The 27,687-nt window shown below is 37.8% G+C and overlaps 3 long non-coding RNA genes across 4 annotated transcripts in view; 2 read left to right on the forward strand and 1 right to left on the reverse strand.

The window, feature by feature from the left end:
- Positions 1–27,687, reverse strand: part of LOC111091259 — an 85,321-nt gene that overhangs the window by 52,515 nt on the left and 5,119 nt on the right. For both annotated transcript variants that reach the window (XR_005374680.1, XR_005374681.1), the window contains exon 2: positions 7,180–7,294. This is a non-coding gene — a long non-coding RNA (uncharacterized LOC111091259). The remainder of the gene's footprint in view (positions 1–7,179; positions 7,295–27,687) is intronic.
- The window catches only part of LOC102152871, a 79,609-nt gene that overhangs the window by 44,080 nt on the left and 7,842 nt on the right, over positions 1–27,687 (forward strand). The window lies entirely within an intron of this gene.
- On the forward strand, positions 496–7,044 carry LOC119864642. The gene is made up of 3 exons (XR_005374682.1): positions 496–607; positions 767–872; positions 6,743–7,044. It is a non-coding gene; the product is annotated as an uncharacterized LOC119864642 (long non-coding RNA).

Genomic DNA, 27,687 nt, shown 5'->3' on the forward strand with positions numbered 1-27,687 from the left:
CAGGGTTCTTAGGATGGAAAACATTAATTTCTCTTAGTTTCTAAAAAGATTTTGGAACCTAAGTATCTATTTCCAGCTCTGTGGAAATGCATTTTTATTTATTTGTTATATTCATAAAACCCAATTGGTCCCATTTTGCCTTAGGCTGCACATATAATGCCATTTTAAAATATCCTGAATTAATAGCTATTTAAAAAAGTCCCTCAGAAACCTCAAGTTTTCCAGTGTTTTTGTATTTTTAAAAAGGAAATGCAGGCAGGGCAGAAGAAAAGAAAGAAAATGGAAAGCGGATCAAACTAATTGGCCACTCTGGTAGCTTGAGTGCTGAGTCACTCTTTTGTCATTTCATAAATGACCTGTATTGTAAGGTAATGTCTTTGGAACACAGTGGCTGGTCCTTAAATATTTGTCTTTCTTTGAAACTGTTAGAAGAAGAAACCTACAAATTGAGCAATAATGACCATAACACTATTATTTATACATAATATTTTAGAGATTACAAGGCAAATATCACACGATTACATCCTAGTGGCTACTGGGATTTGTCCAAATGTGACCAGAAATTGGAGTGGAGTGGCATGGAAGGGAGGAGTGTGGGCCTTCACTGGTAATTACTCCTTATTTATTACTTGATTTCAGTCATGGTTCTTTTACTGTTGGTTGTTAACTTTAAAAGTTAAGAACTGAAGAAGTAAATAAAAGAAGAAATGAAGCCTTTCAGAAAAATAAACATGCAAATAACCAAAACTCTGTCTGAACTTTCAAGAGGTTGATGGATGCCTTATAGGCTGGCCATGGACCTACCTGCCTTAGAGAACTCGACCTCTTAGTACAAGTGGGACAGTACACAGCAGATAGCTCAGAGATTGCAGGTAAGGATCTTAACAGTTTTATTTACTGCTTTTTGCCTAATGTCTAGCACTTTAGGTGGTACACAATAGGTGTTTAATAGACCTTTAATGAATGAATGAAAATGAGACTAAATTCTAGACTATATCTTTTAACCAAGCACCTCAAAATATTAACATGATCATCTCTTGATTATTCAGGTCTAGTTTTGATTTTGAAGAATATTAGCAGGAAATGCTCAATTTGGGTCAGTTTTTTCTTCTTTTTTTACTCTTGCTATGCTCTCTTGTCTTATTCCCAACCAAGAGAGAACTTACAGAAAATAACTGGTTCTAATATCTAGAAGTCTTTGTGAATTTGAGTGAATCTTCTCTTTGCTGAAGTCAAAATGCTAGTTTAGTACCTTCTCTATTGATAACCCTCTGCGATGTTGGAGAAAGGAAGTGAGATATGTATGAGTTTTCTTTAAATAGGGCTATATGCTTTCCAAAGCATTCTAACTTAACTATTGGTGTAGGCCAGGGATAAGGGTTCGCCCTGTTGATCACAGTGGGAAGAGATGTACTATATACTAATAAATGATTAGTGGCCACAGTTTGGCCTGCCACTCAGGTGATATCTTAGGGCAGTATTTTACAATGGGGTTATCTCAGGCACAACTAGAAAAGAGATAAATGGAAGAGCTAGTCGTCTGCCTAATATAGAACAATGACTCCCCTGCTTCTTTCTCTTCTAACATCTTCATCTCCCATTATGTCATCATCATCCAAAACAGATCAGCCCACATTTCCTCACCAGGAGGCTGATGTTGACAACTGTCTGCCCAATATATTCTCTCCAAAGCCATTTTGTATCATCTGCAGTGGCAATTTGGAAGTTTAAGCTTCTTTCTACCTTCAGGAATGCCATTTAAATATTCACAACTGTTGTTCCTAATATCACAACATGCTCCCGTAAATCAGCACACCCATGAAAAGTTCCCTTCTCTGATCTTTGTTTTGTCATATGATTAAAGACATTTGCCCTGTTGTAAGACAAACTTGGTTTAAATCCAAGCTCTTCTTTTTACAAGCTGTATGTTCATAGGATTTTGACCTCCTGATACTCACTGTTCTTGTTTGCCAGATGTGGCTAATAGGATATTCTCACAGAAATTTTGTAAAGTATAGATAAGCAAACGTCTACACAGCACTTAGTGTCATACCTGATCCTGGGAAAGGGTTTATAAATGTTAGTTGCCACTGCTCTTGTCGTTGATTCTGGTGAGGTTTGTTGAGGAAGCTGTCCTGAGACTGCTAGTCAGTTCTGAGTTAGAGTGAGCACTGTGACCTAAAGCAAGTGAGTTTCCTCCAGGGGACTCCAGCTAGGTCTTCAATCAAAGAAAAGAGGTTCAGCTGTCTGCCAGTGTTGATGTCTGACACTCTGAGACTTTTTTTTTTTTCTTAAGGATGCTTAAGGGCTTCCTTCTTCCTGGCTCAAGACGTACAGAAGTTTCATCAGGGGCTAAGTTTCTTAATATCCAAGGAATTGATGAAATAAACTCTTTCTTAAAGTAGAACTTACAAAGAGCCCTAGAGCTCTCTGCCTACCCTATGAGAGGAGTTCCCAGATCTGCAACAAGACTGCTTTTGGTTCATACTAATTTTGCTGGCCCCAGAGTCTCTTTGTTAGTAGTTTAGAGCTTCTCTATTAGACAAATTGCTGCATCAGAAACTGTTAACCAATCTCCTCCTACCCATTTGATTAATCACTGCTCTCTACACCTTATGTAAAGCACATTACCTAATGCCTAGAGAATGTGGATCACTCCCAACTGGTGGGCTGCTCTCTGTTTCATCCTGGTTCTTCTGTTCCCACTAGTGCTGTTGTCTACTCGCCAAGAGTCAGTTGTGTTGCTGCCCATATCTGTTTATGCCAATTCTATTTGTTATGTAATCACATATTTCAATTAAATGTTTCACGACTGATTTAATATAAGTACAAAAAGAGAGTGTTGGTTCCATAAATGTTTTGGAAAAAGTTTGAGTTGCTAAAAGTGCTGTTGAATCACTTGTGGGCGCAACAACTCTGAAAGCCTTGGGGGTGGAGGGGATCATAAGCTAGAAAGAGTCTGCATTCAGTTGGTTTCACAAAAGTATGTACATTCTCACTCTGCTTTATAGAAAGCAAACCCGGAAATCCTGGTAGATGATGCCTGTTTGAGTTGTTTATGCAAGAGACTTATTTAAAGTCAATCACAGCAACAAAACTTGGCCTACACCAAAAACTTAGGAATGGACCCAATTTATATATTTTAAGTTAAAATAAAAATGTAAGGTATGTGTGCATAATTTTAAGAATTTTCCAATTTCATCAGTATTTTTTATTAACTGATGAACTACCCATTTTTAATAATAAATTTATTTTTTATTGGTATTCAGTTTACCAACATACAGAATAACACCCAGTGCTCATCCCGTCAAGTGCCCCCCTCAGTGCCCGTCACCCATTCACCCCCAACCCCTGTCCTCCTCCCCTTCCACCACCCCTGGTTCGTTTCCCAGAGTTAGGAGTCTTTATGTTCTGTCTCCCTTTCTGATATTTCCCACACATTTCTTCTCCCTTCCCTTCTATTCCCTTTCACTATTATTTATATTCCCCAAATGAATGAGAACATATAATGTTTGTCCTTCTCCTGATTGACTTACTTCACTCAGCATAATACCCTTCAGTTCCATCCACGTTGAAGCAAATGGTGGGTATTTGTCGTTTCTAATGGCTGAGTAATATTCCATTGTATATATAAACCACATCTTCTTTATCCATTCATCTTTCGATGGACACCTGAGGCTCCTTCCACAGTTTGGCTATTGTGGCCATTGCTGCTATAAACATCGGGGTGCAGGTGTCCCGGCATTTCATTGCATCTGAATCTTTGGGGTAAATCCCCAACAGTGCAATTGCTGGGTCGTAGGGCAGATCTATTTTTAACTCTTTGAGGAACCTCCACACAGTTTTCCAGAGTGGCTGCACCAGTTCACATTCCCACCAACAGTGTAAGAGGGTTCCCTTTTCTCCACATCCTCTCCAACATTTGTGGTTTCCTGCCTTGTTAATTTTTCCCATTCTCACTGGTGTGAGGTGGTATCTCATTGTGGTTTTGATTTGTATTTCCCTAATGGCAAGTGATGCAGAGCATTTTCTCATGTGCGTGTTGGCCATGTCTATGTCTTCCTCTGTGAGATTTCTGTTCATGTCTTTTGCCCATTTCATGATTGGATTGTTTGTTTCTTTGGTGTTGAGTTTAAGAAGTTCTTTATAGATCTTGGAAACTAGCCCTTTATCTGATATGTCATTTGCAAATATCTTCTCCCATTCTGTAGGTTGTCTTTTAGTTTTGTTGACTGTATCCTTTGCTGTGCAAAAGCTTCTTATCTTGATGAAGTCCCAATAGTTCATTTTTGCTTTTCTTTCTTTTGCCTTTGTGGATGTATCTTGTAAGAAGTTACTGTGCCTGAGTTCAAAAAGGGTGTTGCCTGTGTTCTCCTCTAGGATTTTGATGGAACCTTGTCTCACATTTAGATCTTTCATCCATTTTGAGTTTTCCTTTGTGTATGGTGCAAGAGAGTGGTCTAGTTTCATTCTTCTGCATGTAGATGTCCAATTTTCCCAGCACCATTTATTGAAGAGACTGTCTTTCTTCCAATGGACAGTCTTTCCTCCTTTATCGAATATTAGTTGACCATAAAGTTCAGGGTCCACTTCTGGGTTCTCTATTCTGTTCCATTGATCTATGTGTCTGTTTTTGTGCCAGTACCACACTGTCTTGATGACTACAGCTTTGTAGTACAACCTGAAATCTGGCATTGTGATGCCCCCAGCTATGGTTTTCTTTTTTAAAATTCCCCTGGCTATTCGGGGTCTTTTCTGATTCCACACAAATCTTAAGATGATTTGTTCCAACTCTCTGAAGAAAGCCCATGGTATTTTGATAGGGATTGCATTAAACGTGTACATTGCCCTGGGTAACATTGACATTTTCACAATATTAATTCTGCCAATCCATGAGCATGGAATATTTTTCCATCACTTTGTGTCTTCCTCCATTTCTTTCAGAAGTGTTCTATAGTTTTTAGGATATAGATCCTTTACCTCTTTGGTTAGGTTTATTCCTAGGTATCTTATGCTTTTGGGTGCAATTGTAAATGGGATGGACTCCTTAATTTCTCTTTCTTCAGTCTCATTGTTAGTGTACAGAAATGCCACTGATTTCTGGGCATTGATTTTGTATCCTGCCACACTACCAAATTGCTGTATGAGTTCTAACAATCTTGGGGTGGAGGCTTTTGGGTTTTCTACGTAGAGTATCATGTCATCGGCGAAGAGGGAGAGTTTGACTTCTTCTTTGCCAATTTGAATGCCTTTAATGTCTTTTTGTTGTCTGATTAGCTGAGGCTAGGACTACCAATACTATGTTGAATAGCAGTGGTGAGAGTGGACATCCCTGTATTGTTCCTGATCTTAGGGGAAAGGCTCCCAGTGCTTCCCCACTGAGAAGGATATTTGCTGTGGGCTTTTCGTAAATGGCTTTTAAGATGTTGAGGAATGTTCCCTCTATCCCTACACTCTGAAGAGTTTTGATCAGGAATGGATGGTGTATTTTGTCAAACGCTTTCTCTGCATCTAATGAGAGGATCATATGGTTCTTGGTTTTTCTCTTGCTGATATGATGAGTCACATTGATTGTTTTACGAGTGTTGAACCAGCCTTGTGTCCTGGGGATAAATCCTACTTGGTCGTGGTGAATAATTTTCTTAATGTACTGTTGGATCCTATTGGCTAGTATCTTGTTGAGATGAACTACCCATTTTGTCACAATGGATGATTACAGAGGGTTTCTACTGTCCATGGTACTCACCGTAATACACGATGCATCTGCTAGCCACAGCACAAGCTCTTTTGGGAACAACCATGTTGGCGGGTTATACAGGTTGATTCATAGTCCCTTACCTGGTCTTGAGCTCACAGTGTGAAGAAGGCACCTAGGGCTAAAGATACAGCCTATAGACAAAGAAAATGTATGTGGCCATTGACCTATATTAACTAATACTTCATGGATAATTTTTCACAAACTGCTTTTACAATCTCCAAATGGCCCTTAAGAATTAGTAATTGTTGTCGCTGTTTTGCAGATGGAGCTGCTGGGGTTCAGAGAAATTTAATAACTTGGGCCTAGTCCCAAACAAAGTAGAGATGGCTAATGTGGGTCCTAGACTCCAAATCCTGTGATTTATTCATCAAGACTAATTTACTTCTTGATTTGGATGGTAACATCAACTGATCCAATCAGTCCTGAGATCAGGTCCCAAGAGCATTAACACTGAACTTTAACCAACTTGCCCTAAACATGGTTCTCATAGTCTTAAGATTTTAGTCAGTTGGACTAGTTTCAGGCAAACAACTTAATGCAGACCAAATTCTAAGCATGGGCTTCTAAGTCAGGGTTTGTGCTTTTAAGTTAAGGATTGGTCAAAGGAACACATTTGATGAGCCCCCAGCACCCTCCACTTTCCTGTGAGCTGTGCTACAGATGTTCTGTAAGCAAGGAGACACACTAAAACTTTCAAAATGAGCCACCTTAATGAGAGGGAAATGCTTTTGGCAATACATATCATTCTCATTGTTGCAACACTTTCTCTTTTTTTGGTGCAAGATAAGAATCTGTCAGAATTTCCATTTTTCCCCCTGTATAAACTATATAATAGGAGTTATTTGATTAACTCTTTTTTCCTCTCATCTATAATTTGGGATATGGTATGTTGGCTCAGCTAGCATTGTTTTATCATTCAAATTACTGCTGACCATTTTGAGTTAGTATTGAATCAAACTCACATGTTTGTGTTTTGTTCTCCAGAATACTTGTGGAAAAGTACAGGACAAAGTGCCTGGCTTCTGATAAAAGCCAGAGAAAAAGAAAAACACCTTGGCAGTTTGAATGAGTATGTTTGGCAACAATTTTTGTGTGACCCATCACTATTGGAATTACCAGAGGAACTTATTAACCACACATTTCTGGACTTTACCTTAGATCTACAAAATTAAATGCTGGAGAAATGGAACCTGGGATCCGTCTGAGAGCCACTGGCTTAAATGAATTATTTGGAACAATAAATATCTGTATCAGTTTCCTAGGCTGCTGTAACAAAGTACTTCAAACTCAGTGGCTTAAAACAATAAAAATTTATTCTCTTAGAGTTCTGAAGACCATAAATTTGAATTTAAATTGTCAATAGGGCCATTCTCTCTCTGAAGGCTCCAGAGGAGACAATCTACTCCATGCCTTTCACTTACCTTCTGGTGCTATAGTAACCCTGGATGTTCCTGGACTAGCAGGTGAATCACTCCAATCTCTGCATCCATGTTCACATGGCGTTCTCCCTGTGTGTCTGTGTCTCTCCTCCTCTTCCTGGAAGTATGCAAGTCATATTGGATTAGAGGCCATCCTAGCAAGTATGACCTTATCTTAATTTGATTATATCTGTAAAGTCCCTATTTCCAAATAAGGTCACATTCATAGCCACTGGGGACTAGGACTTCAACATATCTTTTTAGGAGAAACAATTCAATCCATAACATCTTACATATTTGCTGACAGGACCTTTATATCAATGGAAACAATACATATTTTATACCCTAATTGGGAAAATTGAGCAGTACTTATGATTATGAGAAATAAACTTTCAACTCAAAGTAGAGATACTTTTTATTTCATGATAGCCATTTGAAATTCTGAAAACTTTTTTAAAGTGCGTTTTCAATCTTTTTCATGTAAAGAACTCTTGAATTTCTTATTTTTCAAATAATTTTTCTACTAGCTGGAAAATAATAGTGAATTTTTCTTTTTTGTAATTTATTCTAGAATCCCCACTAGATCAGTGCCTCATCCTATAGTGGTTAGTACTCTGCATTGTGTAATTTATTCTAAAGAAAGACATTATATGTTATTAATTGCATCCATATTCATCCATAAATATTCACAACAAAATGATTGGTAAGCGTTTGTATTGTGACGTAAAAATATTTTTTCTTATTAGAGATGTTTCCATTGCTAGGATGCATTTATTAATATCAAATTTCCTGTTCATATTTTTCCCAGCTTTATGAGAACTTAATTGACATATAGCATTGTATAAGTTGAAAGTATACAACATGTTGATTTGATACATTTATATATTACAAAATGATTACTACCATAGGGTTAGCTAACACAGCCATCACACATATAATTACCATTTCTTTTTGTATTGAGAACATTTAAGATTTACCCTCTTAGTAATTTCAACTATATGTGGTATTATTAACTATAATCATCATGTTATATATTAGATCCCCACTGTACATTTTTGTCATATAACTTCAAGTTTGTGTCCTTTGATTGACATTTCCTCATCCTCCTGCCCAATAGTTAACAGCACCATTCTCTCTTTCTCTGAGTTTCTCCCTCATAGTGGAGGAATTTGTGTTCTAATGGTAGAGACTGGTAAGTGAATTAGACCTTACATACAGAGGAGAAAGTATTATGGTGAAAGTACAGAAAACTGTGGGGAAATGTGGCAGGTGAGAGAGGTAAGAAGATAAGCAAAGAATGCTTCCTTAAGGGGTTAAATTTTGAGTAGGAGGTTGAAGGAAAAGTAGAAATTTTTCAAACGCAGAGCGTGGGAAGGGTAGACAAAAAATTGGTGTATCTGGAAAACATCCAGGGGCTGGTGAAGATGGAGCAAAAGGAATGATGAGTGGATGCTGGGATATAGAAAGGTTGACAAGGTTGCATCACTAAGAGCTTGTGTATTTTGGGTAATTTGCCCATTTTTCTCTGGAACAGAATTTGCTGAACATTGAATACTATATGATATGGAACTCTATTAAAGAAAGAAAGGGCTCCTCCTGGTAAAGTTCTTGCTAAACCCTGCATATTATTGTACTTTCCTTTCTTATAGATTGACAATTCTGTTTCAGAATCAAAGGTTCTAAAATGTCCTGTAGAAAAAAGTCTACTTTACTTTAACTTAGCACTTCCCAAACTTCCTTGATAATGAAATTCCACTGTGGAACTGTGAATCTAAGTATTTCCTGGGCCTGCATCAAAATAGCCTAAGGGGACAGGCAGTCTAAGGGAAGAGGAGTCAGTGATAAACTCAAGAGTAACTCCTGAAGAGTGGTTAAAAAGCAATCTCATAATAGTCTCTAGTGGGAGGCGTTATAAGGCTGCTCCTCTGTAGTAAGAAATAAGACAGCAGCAGGAGGAATAACAAAGAAAATTATATTAAGGAGTGTAAATGATCCTAAGGTTAAGGAATTTTTTTTATAAAGACAATTTTAATTTAAAAACAATTGATTATAAAGGCAATACATATTCATGGGTGAAAATTATTAAAACAATATAGAGTAAAACAAAACATGAATTATTTTTATTCATATGTGTTTATTTAAAAATGTGATCATCCTTTACCATTTCCCAAGTTGCTTTTCACTTAAATATATACTTCGACCATATGTGTACACAGAGCATTATCACATTGTAATAGCATGCCATAATTCTTTTATTCAAATCTTTAAAGATTTTCTAATTATTTCTTAGGTTTGATTGTTTCAAATAGTGCTGTACTAATTATCCTTATACATATGTCTTTGATACATGTACAACTAGTTTCTAGAAGTAGAAATCCTATGTTAGATACAGGCAGAGATTGCTAGTTGCCTTTAAATACCCATTATTCCCTACTCCTTTAATAATATAACTTTACATTTATCTCTAGCAGCAGTGCAGCCAATTAAAGACTACATTTTCCAGCCTCTAGTGCAACTATATATGGCTGTGTGATTTACTTTTAATCAATTAAATATGAGCTCAAGTGGTATATAATTCTTTTAAGAAGTCTCTTTACTAAGAAAAAAGCAAATCTTTCTTTTGCCCTTCCTCTTTTATGCTGACTGGATTTGAGTATCCTCTTGGATCATGAGGTGACATGCTAAGGACACAGGGGTACAGCAAGACTGAAGAAGTCTGGGTGTCTGATAACTTAAGAAGGCCACCATAGTAGCCCTGGAAGGCTTTCCTCTGGGTTTCTTTAACATAGAGAACTAATTTCTATCTTGTTTAAACTACTACATTTTTTTTCTCCAATTACATACTCTCAAATGAGATCCTATCTTAATGGAATAAGATACACATTGAAAAATTGGAAAATAATATCCCAATGTGCCAAAAGGGGATTATACCAGCATACACTCTGACCAGCAGTGAATGAGATAGCCTGGAAAAAAATTAAATTTGGTACAAATGATGTGGTCCTTATCATTTTCTTCAGGAGAATTTTAGGGGCTTTCAGAACTTTTGTTGTAAGCCTCCAAACATACCTAAGTCAATAGCATTCAATAAAAAGACAGTAAAGTCATAGAAATTTCTAATCATATCTTGATTTAGTCACTTAAAAACTATGTGACTGTGAACCTGAGCTAGTTTAGAACTCTTTAGAACCTCAGTTTTCTAATTTTTAGAGTTAATAACAGTACCTCTTTGTGTTATAATGAAAAGTAAATAAGGTAATTCAGGTACTAAGCATAAACTCTTGTAAGACACACAACAAATGTTAGCCATTATTATTATTTGATAAACAAATTTAGTACTGCTTTTGTAAGCTATCATGTGGAATACAGTTATGGAACCCAGTCCTGTAACCAAGTAGCTCAATAGACTAATGCGGGGTGGGGTGGGACAGAAAGCAGGGATCTCAAAAAGAGAAAGTACACAATCACAGGAATTAGGGTAGAGGGACTTACTTCTGTTTGGGAACAGGGTGTCAAGAAAGGCATATCAAAGGCTTTGAAGGATGGGGAAAGTTCCAATTGGCCGAAATATCAGAGGACTTCATTCTAAACCAGCCAACATGGCAGAAAAAAAAATTGAGATGGAAAGACATGGGTTAACTAGTGAGCCAGGTGGTTGAGGTACAGGGAACATGCAGGGTAGATAGAGTGTTAGCAGGAATATAAGACCAGATCCTAAAGGACCTGTTCTCATTGAACAGTTTGAATGAATACTTAATGCATGGGAGTCAATGGAAGACTTTAGTGTGAATGTAAGGACAAACAGATAAGAGGTGTGCTATGTAAAACTTAACCTGGCATTGATGTGCACCATTGATTGGACAGAGCTGAGGCAGGAGGTAGGGCTTGGAAGCTATTGCCTAGTGTTGTGTTGTCACAGTGGGAACAAATAGGAACATATCTCTACACAGAACATCCACTGTTACAATATTTCCTAATTACCATTTGGAAAAACCAAGAGGTAGAGCAGCCCTATGTCTTCCAAGGTTGATAAATGAGTCAGTAATGAAACCATTAGCAAGTTGCCTTTGATTCCTACTCCTTATACCAGGGCAAGTTTGTCTCTTAGCAACACATTTTGAACCTGGCAACACTCAGAGCTCTCTGGAGGGAAATGTGAAAGTTACTTTGATGTGAGGAAGTGTGACTATAGGGTACGTGTTTGCTGGGCATGTGCTGGATCCCCAGATTTCACTGGGATCCAGTGAAATATACAGTAGGAAATATCGTTCAGTGAATAGCAAGTTCCTTTCTCCCTGCAATTAGAAATACAACATGGTTTAAAAATGTCTAAATTAGGCACTTACTGAAAATTACCTATTTTTGTTATTAAAGAAAAGAACAGCTAGGTATGAGAGATCACTTTCCAAAGATTCCAAAGAATAGCTACAAAGCAAAAATTAAAGTAGAATAACCCATTACCTGTCTAGGTACCCTCATTATCTGTCTAGGTACATAGACTTGTTCCATTTTGAGGGCCTGTACTGTCTTTTAAAATGTTATTTGTCTTTTGCTTAAGGTTGTGTTATATACAGGTAACTTCTTGATAGTTTTATATTTTCATTCATTCAACACATATTTATTGAAAAAACTTATGATATGCTAAGCGTTTTTTTTCCCCTAGGCCTTTGAGTGTTCTAAGTATGTATTTCACATGGTGAGGTTTGTTTTTTATATACTCTGCTAGCACTGTCAAAACTTGATGAAGAGGGGAGAGAGGCTTTGCAGAAAGACACTGAGGAGAGTCTTCTCATACCTGGCCAGCTAAGGCATGGTCAGAGCAGGTAAAGTTTTCTATAATGCATAATAAATTATCACAGATTTAGTGGCTTACAACAACACACATTTAGCATCCCACAGCTTCTGTGTATTATCTAACATTCCCAAGCCCATGAGTGGCTTGATTGGGTTCTTTGTTCGTTGGGTTCAGGGTCTCTCAAAGACTGTGATCAAGGTATCAGCTGGGTTGCATTCTCTTCTGGAGGTTGGAGTGGAGAAGAATCTGCTTTAAGCTCTCTCAGGTTATTGGCAAAAATATTTGTATTTATTTATGTTTGCAGCTATAGTTCTGGGATCTTCAGTAGTTTTGTTGGCTTTCAGACAGAGGCTGCCTTCAGGTCCTAGAGGCCTCCCTCAGTTTCTTGCCACGTGGCTTTCTCCATATGCAATTTCCAACCTCTCACTTCTCTGAGACCCGTAATATGGAGATAGACTCCAGAGAAAGACTGCTAAGAGTCTTATACAATATAATCGTGAAGGTGACCTATTCTGCTGTATTGTATTGGTTAGAACAAGTCATAGGTGCAACCCTACACACGTTCAAGAGAAGATTACAGAAAGGTGTGAAGACCAGAGGGCAGAGACCAGTGGGCACGGGAAGATAGATGCTCAAGGCAGGCCAGAATAGATCTTATTCAATTTTCTATTCTCGTTGCCTGGTTCACAGTGACTAGTGGAGAAAATAAACATGATTAGGCATCTCTACTGACTGGATGTGAAGAGTGATGGAGTAAGTATGTAAGGTTGAAACTTCAGGGAGGATTCTTAGGTTTCTAGCCAGGGTTCACTGAAAACTGGTGAGAAATGTTGAAGGTTAAGGGAATAATAGGTTAACTTTGAGACATGATCCAGGTGAAGAAATCCTATATAGCAGTTCCTAAACTTCAATAGGATATGGATCACTCAGGGATCTTAGTGAAATGGTTCTGATTTAGCACATGGGGCCTGAGACCTGTAGCTCTAAGAAGGTCTCAGGTGATCTTGATGGAGTCCAAGGACCACACTTTGAGTAGCAAGGTTCAAGAGCAAAGGACTTGTAATGTTTTCGTTTCTTCAAATATTTTGTTTTGAAAACTACCTTCTTGTACATTTGTGAATTGGCATCTAGTATTTTTCATTTTGTTTAAAACAAAGAATATAATTTCTGTCACTATGAATGTTTTAAAAGAAAATGTTACATATCTCTTTTAAATGTCTTGTACCCCAGACCTATAAACCATAGTGATTTGATCATCAGTATCTATTTAATAATATACTTGAAAAAAAATAATATACTTGAATAAGTTATTCTTACACAATGAAAAAATATACATTCTTACTTTTTCTCATTGAACTCACATTTCCATTCTATTTTCCCACAGAATTTTATCCTAAAGTGATACATTTTTCTTTTGGAAGCTTTATTGATCTATTTACTTAGCAACTGCACAAATGTGCATATAAATTCAAATTTTAAAAAGATTAGAATTTTTTGTGTCTATAAAGTCTAAATGTTAAAAATCTCTTCTGTATTAAACTATTTGTTACAAGTAGTAGACAATTGATCACACAATACACATAGTATACATTTCAATAAACACTAGATAGAATTGTATTGGAAATGCATCTTTTAATGAGATAATTGGGGCTGACTTTCTTTTTTAATTAGCTCAGATATTGAGAATAAGAATGTTAGAATGTCAGAATGAGACATGATGCAACATCAGTTCATTGTCACTTCTCTGTTTTTTTTTAATATGGCACTGTTACTCAATGCTATGAACACCTTAAAGATATATGCCAAGAATCGTATAATCTATCATCAAACTCACTTTCAATGATGTGTTAGTGGACATGTTCATTAAATTCTCCTTCAAATTTATTGAAAGCAAAGAATTGGAAACAACCTGATTAATCTTATGATAGTAAGAATCATAGGTGAGAGCTGTGTCTTTTTTTTTTTTTTTTTTTTTTTTTGTAAAAAGGGAGAAAATCGGGTGGGCGGAGATGGAAAGGCTATTGGCACAATACTGACTATTATACTTTCTTAGGAGATAAGTTTCAGGAAAAAGCATTCCCTTGAAAATGTTCATGACCACATAGCCTTTGGAAAATCCATGCATAGGAGGGTACAAGTTGTCTAGTTTGAAGAGTTGCAGTAGAGAAACCAGAAATGGGTAGAGCTCAGGAGAGAAGCTGGACTTAAAGCAAAATGAGGGAGGCATACAGAGAGAAATCCATGCACATGAAACCTGCATTGCACAGACATCATTAATTCAGAATTTTAGGAGTAGTCTGGATCAAAGAAGATTTTGTCCTATGCATAGAAAGTAAGAAAAGTGGCTAGTAAACCCAGAGGCCAAATAGCCTTATAGGGAAACTGGAAAAAAAAGTACCTTCAGGGCAGCCCGGGTGGCTCAGCAGTTTAGCGTCGCCTTCAGCCAGCCCAGGGCGTGATCCTGAAGACCCAGGATCGAGTCCACGTCGGGCTCCCTGCGTGGAGCCTGCTTCTCCCTCTGCCTGTGTCTCTGCCTCTCTCTCTCTCTCTCTCTCTCTCTCTCTCTGTCTCTCATGAATAAATAAATAAAAATCTTAAAAAAAAAAAAGTACCTTCAAATCCTCTAGGATGTACTAAACCCATGTGTACAGAAGTAATGATGGGTAGATTGGTATGTGATTCTAAACCACCCTTATCTATTTTTTAGAGTTAGCCCTCTGCTCAGTAATGTTTTATCAGCTTTATTCTAGTTACTCTGTGTACACAGTGTGTCCGAGTTAATGAAACCTCACTACTAGAAAGAAAGGAAGAAAAGAAGGAAAGGAGAAAGGAAGGAGAAGAGGGAGGGAGGAAGAAAGGCAAGAACAAAGCAAGGAAGGGGAAAAGAAATTTAACTTGTTTTTTTCAGGCAATCTGCATATCATTATTCTGCTATCTCAAATGTCTCAGTCTAGGTGACTTTAGAAAATTCTTTCAACATCAGGTATTTTGATTCTATGAATCAGTCACATTTTAAAGATACACATATATATGTATAAAATAGAGTGATTCACACTTTATCTTTTTGCTTTTTTTTTTTTTAACAGATCCTTGGGAAGGCCTAGTCAGATATGCTTAATTTATTTTCATAGGGAGGCAAGGTGTGAGAGAGAGGGTGAGAACTTCTATTATCAAAGAGGTGCTGGAACTTATTTGCAACTTTATCAAATGATTGGTAAGGAACTGTTGTAATCCAAGGCTGGAAATGCCTGCCTTAGCAGAACAAGTGCAAGGAAGACAATTAGAGGGTTAGAAGCTACATTCTAAAGCTAAATAAATATTCTCAGAAAGAATGTATTACCTGTCTGTGGCATCCTCAGATCTGGGTTGTGCGTACCTCTGTCATTTCTTTATGCCCTTTGCTTTCCAGGCTATAGGACTTTGCCTGCCCTGTTGGCATCTACTATGATCAAATACCTTGTGACATTTAAGTTTAAGCAGCAAGATATTCCTAAGAACAACTGTGGTTCAGTATTTTCCATAGGACTAATAATAATCTGCTGTCTTAACAACTATAAAGAGCAACTGATGCCTCATGGAAAATGTGGACAGGATTGGATTTTCTTAGTACAGATCACAAGGTTAGAAGAGGCCTTTCTTTGTTCCTATAAATTCATCCAGCTTTGTTCCCCTCTTCATCCCCTTATCATGTGAGAAAGTTGAAGGAGGCATAATAAAGGTTCTAGGTTCTTGCCTACACATTTGCTACATCTCCTCCCCCCACTTCTGTCCTATTTCTCACTTCTGACCTAATATTCAAGTGCACACTTACCAGTTAAGTAGGTTAGAGGAGATGCTGACACTCCAAAGTAGCAAGTCAGCAGGGAGAATAATCTAGGATCAAAACTCCACTTTGCTGCAGATCTTAAGTTTAGAAAGGCAGAGCTGTTTTTGCTACATCTTTTATCTTTTCTTCATCTGCCAAAGTGTGCTTGGCATTTCATAGGGGCTTAATTCTTAAAATTGGATGCAAAATTTTGCATGTTTGTGAATTCTTTTCCATAGCTTTCATCAGAGCCTTGAAAAGATGAATTTCTCCCTAAAGGTAAAGAACCACTAATATGATGGGATCATTTTTCTCCAAGGCATTAAATGAATTGTAGAGTTGCCCTAGTGAAGTAGAATTCATGGCACCTCTCACTTCCCAATCTTTGGAGACCTGGGAACTTCAGCTATATAAATACCAACGTTTGCCCTCTGATGTATATTTTCTTAGAGCAACTCTTCTCCCTAGCTCCAGAAAATCTCAATTGCTTTTTTCATCAAAAATACAGTAGAGATCATGAAAACACTTTTTCAAGATCTGCTATGCAACTGGAAAATCCTGTCCGTATAATCTGATAGAAATTAACTAATGCATAATCACCACCATTTCCCCAAACATTTATTGGGTCTTCACTTTGTGTCAGGTACCATTCTAATCACATCATGAGCATTATTTTGTTTAATCTTCATAGTAACCTTTTTAGCTATGCCTTATTGTTATTTCCATTTTGGATACTGTCATTATGGATAAGGAAACTGTGACACAGAGAGGTTAAAGACCTTGTTTATAGTCCTATAGCTAATGCATGATGAAACCCAAATTCATACCCATACAACCTGTTTGTGGAAGCTGCGCTCTAATTTATCAAGCTGTTCCTGTCAATTAGGTGACATCTATAATAGTGTGATCAATCCACCAGACAAATGGGAAAACATAGAGAATTAATCAGAAGGCCTGGTATTGGAGAGGAAGCATTGGGTTGGGGTTCTGGGAATCTGTTTCTTAATATCCCCTTGGTCATCAACTTCTGGAGTATTAGTAGTACAGTTACTTAATATTTCTGTGCTTTTTTACCTAAAATGGAAAGTTACTATTTAACATTTTCATTTATCATCAAAGTTAAAACAATAGATATATATAACCTTGATAAAGGAAATCATAATGATAACAATAAGACATCTATAGATTCAGATTAAAGGCCTCAATGCAGAAAGACCCCAGATTTTTGTCAAATACCCCCAGAGCATGGTTCTTATGGTCTGGAAGTGAATTCTAATCTTTTCTCCAGACTCCTCCCATTTCTCTTTCTCAATGTCTTGAATGCTCTTTTCCTTTTCTCCTCATTCCATTCTCCCTCTCCGTCTCTCCTCACCCTCCCTTTTCCCCTTCCTTTCTTTTCCTGCCCTGCTCTCCCGTCTTGGATTACAAAGACAGCACTGTGCCTGGGAGAGTGCTGAAGGGGTGCAGGGAGAGATGAAAATGAGGCCAAATAAGTTTTAACAAACTCTGTCTCTTTTTGCAGCTGCTGTTTGGAAAGCAGGCTTCCTGCCATTCTCGAGCTGAACCTGCCAAATGCCTTATCCTGGGCTGAGCCCCAGGACCTCAGCCACAGACTACTGTCTATGGCATTTCCAAATGCAGTCCCTCAGCTGGGCTGCAGGCAATAAATATCTCTTTCTGTAATAGGGAAATAGGTCCATGAAATCTGCCCGTTCATCCTTAGAGCCTCCACTCAGCCACATCTTTATTTTCACCCAAATTGCATTATTGCTTTTTAAGATAGAATCTGGAGACATTTATCAAGTGCTTGTGTGCCAAAGTTCTGGGTATTAGAATATTCTCAAATTCTCCAAGGGAGAAATCAATAGAAAATTGTAGCCAGAGGACTGATTAGCAAGATAATATGGAAGATATTTTTCTTTCCTAGAGACTGTAGCCAGCTCAAATCACATCATTTAAAATTTCTTAGCCCCTTGCTATTAAAATGTAATTTGGGTCTTAAGGTTTGAAATGTTAGATTTATTTTCCTAACATTAAAGAATAGAACTGGGAGCATTACATAGTGCTAATTTAATGTGGCAGATAAACCAAATAATAATATCAATTGTTATTATTTACACATACATGTTTTGTGAGTCAGAAAATGCATGGAATTTCTCTTTATATCATCTCATTTAATGTCTGAAACAGCTTTGTAAAAAAAGATATTGTTAGCGGACTTTTACAAATAAAGAAAATGAAACTGAGTTAGGCCATAGATTTTTCTTCTTAATACTTTAAATGCTAAATTTACATGCTTAAAGTAGACATTCTCATACACTGTTGGTAGGAGTGTAAAGGTAGCATAAGTTTGCAATATATGTCAAAATTAATTACAAGCATAATATAACCTTTTTCAAAAAAAGAATATACAGCTATACTTTTGTGTGAGAGGGAATATATGTATACACGTGGTCAAAACTTATATCCATTTTTTATTTGGGCAAAAGTTATAGAAGGATATACATGGTTAACTCTAAGGAATGATACTGGAGGATTGTGGAGAGAAAGAGGCCTTTTGTTTATAACTTTATGACCATCTGAACTTTTTTTTAATATAATAGCTATTCTAACAGGTGTGAGGTGATATTTCCTATGGCTTTTTAAAAAATTTTGATTTATTATGTTTTGCCAAGATAATATATCACCTTTATATAATAACAAAATAGTTTAAAATGAAATGAAAATGAGCATAGTCCAGCAATTATATTTTTAGTAATTTATAATAAGGGAATTACTAGGCAATTATACAAAAATATGGAAAGAAAGGTATTTATTGCACTGTCATTAGAAGTACTTAAATAGTATCAGATGTTCAATTATATAAAGTATGATATGTTCATGCAATAGAATACCATAAAGTGATTTTTTAAAGATTTTATTCAGTTATTCATGAGAGACACACACAGAGAGAGAGGCAGAGACACAGGCAGAGGGAGAAGCAGGCTCCATGCAGGGAGCCCAATGTGGGACTCGATCCCGGGACTCCAAGATCATGCCTTGGGCCGAAGGCAGGAGCTAAACCACTGAGCCACTCAGGGATCCCATAAAATGATTTTTTTTTTTAAGTGAACAGATATGTGAATATCAACATCAAACTCTATCCAGCTAATGCCCACCAGGCACCCACCTGCAGTTGAACAAGTTGAAATTGTTCCTCATTTCAGGGAGGGAGAACCTCACCATGGGAAATGGTGAGGCACCTCAAAAGTTGTTAGAAATCACTTATGAGGGGACACCTGGGTGGCTTAGTGGTTAAGCATCTGCCTTTGGCTCCGGCCATGATCCCAGGGTCCTGAGATTAAGTCCCACATCAAGCTCCCCACAGGGAGTCTGCTTCTCCCTCTGCGTGTGTCTCTGCCTCTCTGTGTGTCTCTCATGAATAAATAATAAAATCTTTTTTTTTTTTAAAGAAATGATTTATAGGGGAGTTGGCCTTGTGTCAGGTGGTTTTGGGGAGGGTTTAAGGAAGCAGGGCTTTGCTCTGGTTTGAATGCTATCAAGCAGTGGAACAATTCCATGAAGGTGTATCTTAATAAATCTTTTCTAGAAGGAAGACAGATAAGCAAGGTTAAATCTATAATTGATAAAGAAGCAGCAGTCACTGATATTAGTCAGGAAAAGGGAATGTCTGGTTATTTTTGTGGTGTCTTGGACAATGTTCATGTTTTTGTTTGTGTTTAAGCATGAGGACAGGTAGTCTTGTCTCTGTCCTGATCCATCATGGTCACAGAATGGTTTTGTCTGATGTTGATGTTCAATAAAATTGTTTATATTTCACAGAGAACATCAAGTTATAGCTGACAGTACTCAGCCAGCTGTCAAATGTCACAGGCTTCTTTTCTCTTTCTCAAAAGATTTATATAGTATATTCAGAAAAAAAAATTAAAAGCATGTTACAGGACAGTACTCTCATTTAAAAAATATCAGAAGTATGTTTAGACATAGAAAAAAGATTGGAGGAATCAACAGTGATTTCATTAAAGAAGGTTAGATTATGAAAGTTTTTTTGGTGGTTTTTTTTGTTTTTTTCTTACTTTCTGCATATCTTTTGTTTAAAATTTAAAAAAATAATGAGCATATATTATTTTTAATACCACAAAAAGGCAATTAAAATACTTCTAAATTGAAAATACTACTGGGATATCTATCCAAGTAGCATGTGTTTGTTTCTCTCCACCCAGAACTTACATGAGGAATGTATTCTTTTTTCCATGCTGGCTTTCTCCCATGAAAGAATTTAGAGATAAAGCCACATCTTTGATGTTAAACATATGGTGGCCACAAATTGAGTTGTACTTTGTCATTAGAGGAATAGGGAAGGAGAGGTAATTTGAGTTTCAATAAACAAGGCAGTCTAACCCTTCTTCCGTCCCTACTTCCTTTTCCTTCAGGATAAAGAGCTATATACCTGTATGAGCTACTTTGAGCACATATAATGGGATGGTTCTAGCCCATGGTCTCAACTTAATTCTTGACAGCCCTTTAGTTCTGAAAATTATCCTGGTTTGGATCACAGTTTACATAGTCACCTGAGGAAAAGCTCTCTAGAGGAAAGATGAGTAATTCAACAAATGTGGAGGAGGTTCAGTTGGAAGGAAGAGAATAATTGGGCAGATAGTGTTATCTGTGCAGAAGCCTGTGGTGAGTGGGAGTAGGGCACATTTGAGGAACTGAAAGGCCACTGTGGCTGGAGCTCAAGAGAGCTAGGGAAAATGTGGTTAAAGATAAAGTTGGGAAGATTTGAGAGCTCAGTACATGGGGCTTGTCAACCTGGTTAAGGAATCTGGACTGTATCTTGAAAGCTATGGAAAGCCACTGACTTGTTTTAAGCAGGGTATGGCATGATTAGCCTAGTATTTAAAAAGGAATCCTTTATCAATAGCGAGAAGAGGGCTTAGTAGGGCTAAGAGTTGGTTCATGATGGCTGGTTAGAAGGTTGTTGCTAAAAGCCAAGGAAGAAGTGATACTGCCTTGCACTATTGTACTGGTAGTGGAGATGATGATAAAGAGACCAAATGGAGAGATATACAAGAATTAACATAGCATTCTTTTAAAAACTATAAACTGCATTTATTACTCTGAGACCTAGACAAACAATATACATACAAATGCAACCAGGGGCAAATAATGAGAATGGCTTATGGGAATCTCAACCTTGGATTCAGCAAAATTGACAGGTTGATTGCATTATCGTTTTATCCACCAAAACTGCCCCTCCTTTCTGCACCTATGTAAGACATCACTATTTCACTTTCTCCTACTGAGTGCTGACAGGGTAAAGAACTATTTCCAAATCAATATTCCAGGAAACCTCTAAGAATTATTCAGGATTATTATACATTAAAATATTTTTCTGCCATCTTCCTTATTTAGGAGAGAAATTATTGCATCGATGCTCTTGCTGATAAGCAAATCCCCTACTCCTTTATCTTTCTTCCTGAACTAGGCCATCTGAGCATCTGGATGACAGAGTTGGAAGATCTCTGTAGATACTGCATTATTTGGATGCAAGTGGGTCTACACTTATCTTATAAAATTAAAATGAGATCAACCAAGGGGGATAGTAAACATTCATTTTAGATTGAGGACATGTTTACCATTATAATGCACCTTCAGATTTGGCATGTGCCTTGCAGGGAAATCTGATGTTCTTAAATCTTTTTTTCTGCTTAAAAAGATATATTGACTAGGAGAAAAATGGAGTAGGTGAAGCACCCTACATTTAGAGCGTGCTTGTGACTGTCTTATATGCTAATAGGCAAAGTGGGTGGAATGGAATTACTCTTAAGTAAGTAAAAAATTTAACATTCAATTATCTTTAAAAATGGGCTTAATTTGGAGAGTTTCATATAACATATTGTTGGTCAAATCTCATTTAAAAAAAAAACAACAACCTTCCTTTGCTAATGCAAGGCAGAAGAGTTTTTGTGCACTAAATAAATAGACCAAGGTCTTACTGAGGAGGGTCAGAAGTCTAGGATTCTTATATTTTGGAGAAAGTGATTTAATTTTTCCAGGTTAGGGGATCCCTGGGTGGCTCAGCGGTTTAACGCCTGCCTTTGGCCCAGGGCGTGATCCTAGAGTCCTGGGATCGAGTCCCACGTCAGGCTCCCGGCATGGAGCCTGCTTGTCCCCCTTCCTATGTCTCTGCCTCTCTCTCTCTGTCCATCATAAATAAATAAATTAATTAAAAAATTATTTCCCAGGTTGGTTTGATTTTTTTTTTTTTTTGAGAAAATGGTAATAGTATCAGCCAGCCAGAGTCTTGACGATGACCCAGGAGGGGTACAGAGAATTTTGCAAATGCTCAACTCTGTTCCAAGAGGAAAAAAGCCCCTTCCCATCCACTGCACCCACTGAAAGGGACAACTATCTTAGGACTCTTGTTTCTTACAGAAATTGTTTCAGACATCTCCCTTTTTTTTCAGACTGTCTTTCCTTTGTTATTTTATTTCCTCTGATTGTACCACTGCAGGGGAAATACTTTGTGTAGCAGAGGGAGGAGAAGCAAGGACTCTGAAGTCACATAGACCTCCCAGCAAATTCATAAATGCTACTATTTATGAACAGTGTGATCTTGACTATTTCACTGAACCCCTTGAGTCTTTTTTTTTCATGTGAAAATGGGGATAGCAATAGTTTGAGCATTAAATGAAATTGTGCATGTGAAGTGGTAAGCACCAAATTGTATTAGCAGTTGTTATTATGGTTATGTTTATTAATATTATTTTTATAATCATTATTTTTAAACTAGGCTCCACACCCAGCATGGAGCCCCAGTGCAGGGCTTGAACTCATGACCCTGAGATCAAGACCTGAGCTGAGATCAAAAGTTGGACACAACCGACTGAGTGACCTAGGTGCCCTGCTGTTATTGTTTTAATCTCTAGGGGTTTGGTCCAGCCTGAGGGCCTCATGCACATGCCAACTTCCACAGTGTCAGTGGTCCCACTGGGTACTATGGCATTGGAGGTGACAGTGGAGGAGATGATGGTGATTGGAAGGGAGTGAGGCTGGGAGAGAAAGGCATGGTAGGGGTAGGCTATGAGAACACCTGGAATCAGAAGGCAACCCCATAGTTGAAACTATGATTACTTCATCCCCCCCATCAGAAGGGTTTCTTATTCAAAGTGCAGTGTAAGTGCACTAAGATAAGAACTAATAATATGAAATTCTCTTGTAATGCCTAATCATGCTTGAAACATACTCTGACAAAGAGCTTTTGCCCTTGGCATTTAGAATAGTCAAAGGTTTTAATATTAAGAACAACCATTTTGAACAATAGTTCTTGAGCCATTTGAAAAGGAATGTTGCAAATAGCCTGTCTAGTCAGAATGCAAGAAGTGATTTCCCTTAACCATTGAGAATGTTAACTCACTGACCTGCCCATATAGCAGCTGGCATAGCACTTATCTCCACATGCCTGATTAGACAATTGTAGTTATTTTGTTTCTGTCAAATACACCTGTATCCTTAGTAAACACCCTGACTTATGTATATAGGGGCTCAAAATAGAACTAACTTAAAATTAGGATAGAACTATTTAGGATTCTAGATGTATATAGAAAAATTAATCATTTTAGGCCTATTATTGTCATAAAATAACCACTTTAAGGCCCTATTTGTCATGGTGTTGCATGGAGCTGTATTTAATAGGCACAACCCCTGATTTAAAAGAAGTTATTACGTTCTTGCCAGGACAGTTGGAATAGTTTTAGGAGCCAGAGAGCCAGCCTTTAAATCCTGGCTCTGCCATTTACTAGCTTTCTTATCTTGACAAAATCACTTTATCTTCTTGTGCCTCTCTGGCAATTATAAAGGTACTACCTCACAGGGATATTTTGAAGATTGAATGAGTTAATAAGTATATATGGTTTGCCCCAGATGGAGCCAGAAAGGGGAAGGATGCACTGTCTATAGAGAGTTTGGAAAGAATAATGAAACCAACTAAAAGTCTCGATACTTTTTATTTTCGTATGCCTATAGTTCTAAACAATATTAGTCCTGGAGCTGACTGTTCCTCCTACTTTCACCCTTGATTATACCACTGGGGAACAATATTAAGAGCACTGCTTGGCACAGAGAACTCGCAAAGCATTGTCACTTGCTATTATTTTTCCTTGAAGTTCCAGCTCTCATTACCTGCTCAGAATCCTTCACTGGCTCCCCATTGCCTAGAGAAATGTGGTTGATATTCAGCCTGCCACTCAAGGCCCTCCTTATCTGATTCGGGCATATTGTTTTCCCAATTGTATATCCATTAGACACTTTGCTTTCACTCAGAGGAAAACCAACAGAATTGTTTTTCCCTAAAAGCCTCAAGGTATATGTACAGAGCATATTCTCTCTCCTCTTTTCAGACCAAAGACCTTTCTGTAAGACCTCACCCAAAGGATATCAATTCAATTTCTTCCACCAAAGTCATTGCTCTTGCTTAGAACTCTCTGAATGTTTCATGTCTTTTTTTAAAAAATGTTTTTCTGAGGGTTTTCTTTTCTTTCTTTCCACCTCGTTACATCAGTACTTTCTCCCACTGCACTCTAAATTCCCTGGAATAGAATATAAGTCAAATTGACCTTTCATTTCCCACAATGCCTTGTACAGCACTTTATTCCTTCTGAATATTAATAAAGACATATTGAATAAACTAAGTCTAGGAACTACTGTAGAGTGAAATCCAAAGCCAGTTTTTCTAAGGAGAAGAAACTCATGGTCATCACTCAACAGAAACACAGTACTTGGCAATTAGCCACACTATTTTTTTAGGCTCTTTCTGGAGATTTACAAATCTGCTAACATGAGATAACTCTATAATTTGATATATGAAAACTTGGTGAAAGATGGTCATTCAAGTTATAAATATTGAGTGCTCATTGTATGGATAGCAAGCATGGACTAGACATGGCCTGAAAGGTAGAAGACATTGTCCTTGCCCCTGGGCAGCTTACAATCTGGTTGGTGAGGAAAAAAAGGTTATGCTAGAAACTAGGTAACACTTATAAAGCAATGTGTAAACATGTGTATGTGGGTATATTTGCTGTATTTGGAGTTGCTGAGGAAATGTCTACATATTTGTGGAGTAAAGAAGTTACCTGAAAGGTTAGTGTCATTCAGCATCCTTTTGGAAGGAGGGTAGGGAGATCACATGCTGGCTATTGTTTGTCTACCCTTCTGGATCTACTTTTCACCCTTGTTCACCTTGCTCTGTGCCCTGGAGGCTGACCTTGATGGAAGGTGTAGACACTCTACCATCTTCTCAGCTTCCCTCCTGCTCAACCAATGAAAGTACTGGCAGGAGATTGAAAGGCTCAAAGAGCTGAGGAGGGTGAGGTTGGGATGCATATAGGTCCCTGGTTCTTGCCTTTCTCCAGAAGGTCCATATCCTGCCAGGCAGCTCACTCTCAATACATAGGCGTTAGCTACCCTTTCTCAGGTTCCTGCAACTGCTCCCTCTCCCTCACCCCCTTGAGGGCTAGAAGGGGAGAGTAACTCTTTGCTATTGTAGTCCCAGGATGCTTCACAATCCCTCAATGGTGAATTTACCCTAATTCTGCCTAGACCTTGTAAATTGTCCTCCTAGTTGACTCCTCAATTACCCAGTGTGAATGGGCTCTCTATTTCTAGCCAAAATCCTGACTAATACAAGTGAGGAGGCTAATGCAGCAGTTCGGTTCCAAAGCACCTATTGAATAAACCTTTATATGTGTGGTCTGTTCTAAGCATTGGAAACAAAATGACATTGAAACGAAGTCTCTGCCATTAAGGGACTTCTAATCTAGCAGGGGAGACAAAGGTACAGAATGATTTAAAATTATGAATTGTGTTAGAAGAATGTATTATAACAGGGTAACAGTGGGGGAGGCTTTGATGAAAGAGATGAATGAAGAAAGCTAAAACCAGCAGTCTGACATGTAATCACAAAAAATATGTTTAGAGTCTTTAGAACTGTAAAGATTAATAGCTGTTTATTTGGACCAATGCCTTTACTTTACAGAAGAGGGATTAGAGAGCCCGTTGAATTAAAATTACCTGTCCCCACTACTGAGTAGTGAAAAACTGGAGTAAGTCCCAAGTATTTGTACTGCTAGTCCCCTGTCTTTTCTCTCTTCTCTTCTAGACTGTAGAAAGTACCAGTTCTAACTTCCACCTATGTCCCCCCTGCCTCTGCTTGGCTGCTTCCCCCAAACCATTTTTCATTTTAAAGCACTTGAGTACTTGGAGCAAGGAGAGTGAACTTATTGATTTCAATATTCTCATTGTCACAGTCAGAGGGAAAGGTGAAGAGGGCTGAGACATATGGAGGTGAAGTGTGTGGTTAAGGACAGACCACCAATACTAATCCACCCGCCACCAGAAGCAATCTGAATGTCGGCAGGCTTTGAAGTGTTTCCAAGCCTCCTCTCTGTGCTTGTAAGCTTACTGGATGCTCGAGCAGACTGGGCACTAATAAATATCCTGTGTGGGGCTGATTCATCCTGTCTTCTATCAGCATCAGAGACAGACTGAAGTGCAGGGTAAAATTTTCCACTAGGTATTATAGGTGATAGGAAAAGAATCTTCTTTGTATAAAATGACTTTGAATGTTACAACTTAATTTGCTTGGGAGTGAAAGATGAGTGTTACTCATACAAGTAACTGAATGACTTGGGATTAAATCACATTGACTTCCATTTATGGAGTGATTGTTATATGGCACACACTGTACTGAGGGCATGTGTTAATTAATTTAATTCTGTGAAGTAGACATTACCTTGATTCTTATGATTATTAATATTACTATTATTTCCACTTACAGATGAAGAAACAGAGGTACATAGAGGGGAAGTAACTGGACCAAGTTTACATATCTTGTAAATGATGGGGCAGAGCTGTAACCTGGGTACCTGATACCAAAGCCGATCTTGCCCATGATGTTAAGATGTTTATATATAAATAGTCATCCAGAAGTTAGTGTGATTTGTATTTGCTTTTCTTTGGTTTCCTCTTATTTTCTGGGGTTTCTCCATTTCCAGACAAGAAGATAAGGGAGTTAGGGGTAGATGTATAACTTCTGGGAGCAGGACCTTCAGCCTAGCACCTCATGAGCTTTTAAGCATCAAATCTTACCTGAGTGAGTATCACAAATCTGACTCAAGAAAGGAGTACCATGAATGGTGTGTGACTCAATATGGAGTCTACAGGGATGCCAGAGAATTGAGGTAACAATGTCTAGTTCTTTAATGAACTCTATGGCACAGTGGAACTTTCCTTTATGCTCAGGTGTCCAACCGTCCTGACACTGCAATAGAATGGGACATGGGACTTTTTATGCTAAAATTGGGAAAGGTATCAAGATGGTTCCAGACTTATAATGGTTCAACTTACAATTTTAAGACTTTACCATGGTGCAAAAGTGATATGGAGTCAGTAGAAACCATATTTCGAATTTGATCTTCTCCTTGGCTAGTGATATGTGGTATGATACTCTTCTATGATGATGAGTGGCTATGGTGAGCCACAGCTCCCTGTCAGCTACGTGATCATGAAGGTAGATGACTGTTATCTGTATAACCATTCTGTACCTATCTAACCTGTCTAGATTTCATTTTCAGTACAGTATTCACTAAATTACATGAAATATTAAATTCTCATTATAAAGTATGCTTTATTTTAGTTGATTTTGCATCGCTGTAGGCTGATGGAAGTGTTCTAACCATGTTTTAAGGTAGCCTAGACTAAGCTGTGGTGCTCGGTAGGTTACGTGTATTAAATGCATTTTCAACTTATGATATTTTCAATTTATGATGGGTTTATCAGGACATAACCCCTCATAAGTTGAGGAAGATTTGTAGAGGGATGAATTGAACACCCTACTTTGCATATTTTTGGG

Source organism: Canis lupus, chromosome 20 (genome assembly GCF_011100685.1).
Source record: "Canis lupus familiaris isolate Mischka breed German Shepherd chromosome 20, alternate assembly UU_Cfam_GSD_1.0, whole genome shotgun sequence".
In the NCBI taxonomy this organism is placed as follows: Eukaryota; Metazoa; Chordata; class Mammalia; order Carnivora; family Canidae; genus Canis; species Canis lupus.